At 48.0% G+C, this 5,864-nt stretch overlaps 1 protein-coding gene across 1 annotated transcript in view; it reads left to right on the top strand.

Annotated features, from left to right (window-relative positions):
* Positions 1–5,864, top strand: part of SAE1 (SUMO1 activating enzyme subunit 1) — a 47,311-nt gene that overhangs the window by 39,661 nt on the left and 1,786 nt on the right. The gene's annotated exons all lie outside the window — the stretch shown is intronic.

The following is a 5,864-nucleotide window of genomic DNA, read 5'->3' as shown; positions in this document are numbered from 1 at the left end:
AAAAAAAAAAAAAAAAAAAAAAAAGAGGAAGATAGGCCAGGCGTGGTGGCTCACACCTGTAATCTCAGCATTTTGGGAGGCCACGGCGGGTGGATCACTTGAGGTCAGGAGTTTGAGACCAGCCTGACCAACAGGGAGAAACCCCGTCTCTACTAAAAATGCAGAATTAGCCGGTTGTGATGGTGCATGCCTGTAATCGCAGCTACTCTGGAGGCTGAGGCAGGGGAATCGCTTGAACCCAGGAGGTGGAGGTTGCAGTGAGCTGAGATTGTGCCCTTGCATTCCAGCCTGGGCAACAAGAGTGAAACTCCATTTCAAAAAAAAAGAACACTGGGGCCCGTAAAAGAGACTCCAGAACCTGTGCTCTTAATGTCTGTACATTTTCTCTCCATTCATCACCATGGCATCAAAACCCCCTGCCTTTTTTTTTTCTTTTCTTTTTTTTTTTTTTCAGACGGAGCCTGTACTCAGGCTGGAGTACAATGGCACAATCTTCGCTGACTGTAGTCCCCGCCTCCCAGGTTCAAGCAGATCTCTTGCCTCAGCCTCCCAAGTAGCTGGGACTACAGGTTCCTGCCACCATGCCCAGCTAATTTTTATATTTTTAGTAGAGACCTTGGCCTCCCAAATTGCTGGGATTACAGGCATGAGCCACCGCACCTCGCCAAGCCCTGCTCTTTTTTTTTTTTTTTTTTTTTTGAGATGGAGTTTCACTCATGTTACCCAGTCTGGAGTGCAATGGCGCGATCTCGGCTCACCGCAACCTCCGCCTCCTGGGTTCAGGCAATTCTCCTGCCTCAGCCTCCTGAGTAGCTGGGATTACAGGCACGCACCACCATGGCCAGCTAATTTTTTGTATTTTTACTAGAGACGGGGTTTCACCATGTTGACCAGGGTGGTCTCGATCTCTTGACCTCGTGATCCACCCACCTCGGCCTCCCAAAGTGCTGGGATTACAGGCTTGAGCCACCGCGCCCGACCCATGCCCTGCTCTTTTTAACCCACACACTATAGGTATTTGTAGAGAAATAAATGTCTGTGTACCCATGAGCCACCGCACCAGGAGCCTCTCAAGGCTCTGTACTGGATGACCCATAACCCTGTTAGGTACGCGTTAGTGTCTCTTTCAGAAGGGAAGCATCTCATACAGGGTCATATAACCAGTAACTAGCACAGTCTTTTGAGTGTCTTCTGGAACATTTGGGTTGCTAAAACTGTAGCATACCCCCGAATATATTGTACATTCTTTGCGGACCTTGCTATTTGCCCAGAGATACTAAATTTGCCTTTTGCAGGTTCCTGGCCACTGGAGTGGACTCTGGGGAGGCTTTGTCCTTCTGTCTTGTAGTGCAGAGTCGTGCCTGGTTAAATGATTGACCGAGTCTATGTCCATGTCACATTTGGGCTAAGAAGGACAATTTGGAGACCCAGCCCTTAACACTTTGTCTTGGGGTCGGTAAATTTGTTCTGGGGACATTTGGCTCAATTTGTTTGTCACACCATTTTCCTAAGGCTACTTTTTTTTTTTCCTCCTGACCCTTCTCTCTGGTCTAAATTCTTCCTTTGCCCAAATCTAACTTCCTTCTATGTGATGGGCACTGAGGAGATATTTGGAGGGGGAGGAAAAGTGTGCGGTGGCCATACTTCTTTTCCTGGCTCACATTTTCTTTTTTTTTTCTGAGACGGAGTTTCGCTCTTGTTACCCAGGCTGGAGTGCAATGGCGCGATCTCGGCTCACCGCAACCTCCGCCTCCTGGGCTCAGGCAATTCTCCTGCCTCAGCCTCCTGAGTAGCTGGGATTACAGGCATGCGCCACCATGCCCAGCTAAGTTTTTGTATTTTTAGTAGAGACGGGGTTTCACCATGTTGACCAGGATGGTCTCGATCTGTTGACCTCGTGATCCACCCGCCTCGGCCTCCCAAAGTGCTGGGATTACAGGCTTGAGCCACCGCGCCCGGCCCGGCTCACATTTTCTTGTATCCCAGAGTGATGTGAAAATTGCAGTTTCTATGCCCAATCTGAGAAGGGCGTAATGGCCACCCGCAGGACTGTTTGAGCCGGATTTGGAAGCTCCCTGCAGACAAACTGCAGGAAAGAGTGCAGCGATGGGAACAATCTTAAGTGGAGAATGGGAATGTACATATTTTTGTAGCCTAGAATGACGACACCACGAATAATAATAGATATGACTTACTGAAAGCCCACTGTATGCCACACAAAGACAATGTTTTTTATGTGGATACTCTTTTCATCTCCCATCAGCCCTGTGAGGTAGGAGCTCCTGTGATCTCTGATTTATAAAAGAAGGAGTAAGGTATAGGAAAGAAGTTGCTTGCCCAGGCTAGGGAGTGTGGTACCAGAATTTGCACCCAGGCAGTCTGGTTTCTGAGGCTGTTCTCTTCACCACATGGCAGTCATGCCTCAGGTGTTGCCTTCAGTGGCACTGTCATGTAGAGGCTGCATGGACGGCAGGGCCGCTGCCCTTGCACCGTCAGCCTCACTTCTGTACATCCCATTGAGGGAGGGGCTCCCCCTACATTTTTCACGTGGGATGGAGATTGGAGGTTGGGGTAGGTAGCCTTGACCCCATTGTTGGTGGCAGTTTCTCACATCCCCATCCTCACACAGCCCCCTCCTTCCTGCCTGCTGGGGACAGCTGGCGCCCAGCATCTTGTTTCTGTTTATCCCAGATAGCCAGAGTACTCTGCATTCTTGGTTGCTGGGTGTGTTTGGAATCTCCTCCTACCCCATCTTGCTTGGGAAGCACTTTACCTTTTGCCCCATGTTCACCCCATGCCCTGTTCTCATCCCCAGTATCTTTCATACTTACCACGGTTCAGCCTGCAGCCAGCTGGCAGGTAGGGCCTGCAGTCCAACGGCTTCAGACTTACCTTCTCCCCTGAGGTGCTGTCTGAGCACCCATGGAAAGCTTATACTAGGAGATTAGGGCAAGCGCAAGTCTGCTTCCTGGGAATCATCATTGGCATCCTTTTTTTTTTTATTGAGACCGAGTTTCACTCGTTACCCAGGCTGGAGTGCAATGGTGCGATCTCGGCTCACCGCAACCTCCGCCTCCTGGGTTCAGGCAATTCTCCTGCCTCAGCCTCCTGAGTAGCTGGGATTACAGGCACGCGCCACCATGCCCAGCTGATTTTTTGTATTTTTGGTAGAGACGGGGTTTCACCATGTTGACCAGGATGGTCTCGATCTCTTGACCTCGTGATCCACCCGCCTCGGCCTCCCAAAGTGCTGGGATTACAGGCTTGAGCCACCGCGCCCGGCCTGGCATCCTTCATTTCTTACATCCTTTTAGACAACTTATTTTATATCCTTGTCTACTTCCTTAGTTTTGAAGCGTTTTTCCTTTCTTAGTAGAGCCTCACCATTCATAGAAGGTCTCCCTGTTATAGTAAGAAAAGTGATAGTGAAAGCAGCAGCCGTCCCAGGCTCATGGTACAACACGTACCATCTCCTGAATCTTGGGTTTGAGGGTCTAGGAGTTCCAGCTGGGGACTGTTGGGCCCTTCCACCTGACTCGGTTGGTGGCATCCCCAGTATTGGCAAAGGACTCCTGGCCCCTATTAGGAATAGTAGCTCCCACTTACTGACAATTTACTATATGCTAGGCCCTTTACAAGCCTTATCACATTTCATTCTCGCCAAAAGCTCTAGCAAGCAGGTGCTTTTTATTTGTCATATTTTATATGTAAGCCCAGAGAAACAACCTTTTTTCTGATCCAAGCTCCATGTGGACAGACACCTTCTCAGAATCCTTAATGTCTAGCCCAATACCTGGCATAGAGTAGATGCTTAATAAATTTTCCCTTGGCTGGGTGCAGTAGCTTATGCCTGTAATTCTACCACTTTGGGAGGATTGCTTGAACCCAGACCAGCTTGGGCAACATGGGGAGACCACCATCTCTACAAAAGTCACAGCTACTCAGGAGTCAGGAGGCTGAGGTGGGAGGATCTCTAGAGCCAGGGAGATGGACATTGCAGTGAGTCAAGATCATGCCTCCCACCTGGGCAGCAGAGCAAGATCCTGTTTCAAAAAATTAAAATTAAAAACATTTACGAATAAGTAAAATGTCCAGCTGGGCACAGTGGCTCATGCCTGTATTCCCAGCACTTTGGGAGGTCGAGGTGGGTGGATCACCTGAGGTCAGGAGTTTGAGACCAGCCTGGCCAACATGGTGGAACACCATCTCTACTAAAAATACAAAAATTAGCTGGGTGTTGTGGCAGGCGCCTTTAATTTCAACTACTAGGGAACTGAGGCAGGAGAATCGTTTGAACCTGGGAGGCAGAAGTTGGCAATAAGCCGAGGTCATACTATTACCCTCCAGCCTAGACAACAGGGTGAGACTCCATCTCAATCAATAAATGAATAAATCAATAAAATGTCCCTGGAAAAGTGGCTGAGTAATACTATTATCATATGGTAGATATGATTGTCCCCATTTTATGAATTAGGAAATGAAATGGGTTTGGTGCTAAGTTTGAGGAGGAGCAGTTCAAGATGTATAATGCCACCTTCATCATGAATGATGGGACAGTGCTCCTGGGAACAATTAAACACTGCCCTGGCAGCTTGCCTAGGTGATGTCCTCCTCTTTAAATGGTAGCTCGTGGTGAAATTTCGACCCTTTCTGGGTTAAGCACCTGTTTGAAAATTTGTGAACACTTGTGAACCCTTTCCTCAGAAAGATGTATGTGCGTATAAGACTCAGCATGTTGTTTCAGGGGACTGAGCTCGTCTCAAAAGACAGGGTCTTGCGCACTCACTCTCCTCCTCACCCCTGTCTCTGTCCCTCTCTCTTTCTCTCTCTCTCTCTCTCACTCTCTCTCTCTCTCTCTCTCTCTCTCGATTTTTTTATGTTTTGTAGAGATGAGGTTTCGCCATGTTGCCCAGGCTGGTGTCGATCTCCTGGGCTCAAGTGATTCTCCGCCTTGGCCTCTCAAAGTGCTGGGATTATAGGTATGAGCCATTGAGCCCAGCCCTGTTCTTTTCTTTTTTTTTTTTTTTCCTGAGATGGAGTCTCACTCTGTTGCCCAGGCTAGAGTATAGTGGTATGAACTCAGCTCACTGCACCCTCCATTTCCCGGATTCAAGTGATTCTCCTGCCTCAGCCTCCTGAGTAGCTGGGACTACAGGTATGCACCAATATGCCCAGCTAATTTTTGTATTTTTAGTAGAGACAGGGTTTTACCATGCTGTCCAGGCTGGTCTCGAACTCCTGACCTTGCGATCTGCCCACCTCGGCCTCCCAAAATGCTGGGATTACAGGCGTGAGCCACCATGCCCAGCTGTTCTTGAAGTGCCCTTTCTGGTAACCCCACAAGATAATCACCATTGCCATTGCTAAATAGTATTGTCCAGTCTTTCTGTGTCCCAGCCCTGGCCCCCTGTGGAAGCCTAGCAACTTTCTGTCCTCATGGAAGAGTCCCCTTCTGCATCAGTGTGTTCTTTGATTAAATGTGTCCCCTTAGGTGATAAAGGCTACAGCCTACGAAGTTCTACCTTTCTCAGTTGAATAGTTATGAATAATTATTTCTGCCATTTGCCCAGTGGTGGTGCCACACAGTGTTAGTCATTGTTTTAGTTTCAACGTTTGGTTTAGAGTTTGTTTTTGTTTTTTGTTTTGTTTTTTCTTTTTTGAGACAGGGTCTTACTCTGTTACCCAGGCTGGGATATATAGTCGCACTATTACAGCTCACTGAAGCCTCAACCTCCCAGGCTCAAAGGATCTTCCCATCTCAGCTTCCCGAGTAGCTAGTACCTTGGGCACATATAACCACAGCTGGCTAATTTTTCTTTTCTTTTTCTTTTCTTTTCTTTTCTTTTTTTTTTTTTTTTTTTTTG

This window comes from Sapajus apella, unplaced genomic scaffold (genome assembly GCF_009761245.1).
Source record: "Sapajus apella isolate SASKATOON/1434 unplaced genomic scaffold, GSC_monkey_1.0 scaffold130, whole genome shotgun sequence".
Taxonomy (NCBI): domain Eukaryota; kingdom Metazoa; phylum Chordata; class Mammalia; order Primates; family Cebidae; genus Sapajus; species Sapajus apella.
This window is presented reverse-complemented; position numbering and strand designations above follow the sequence as displayed.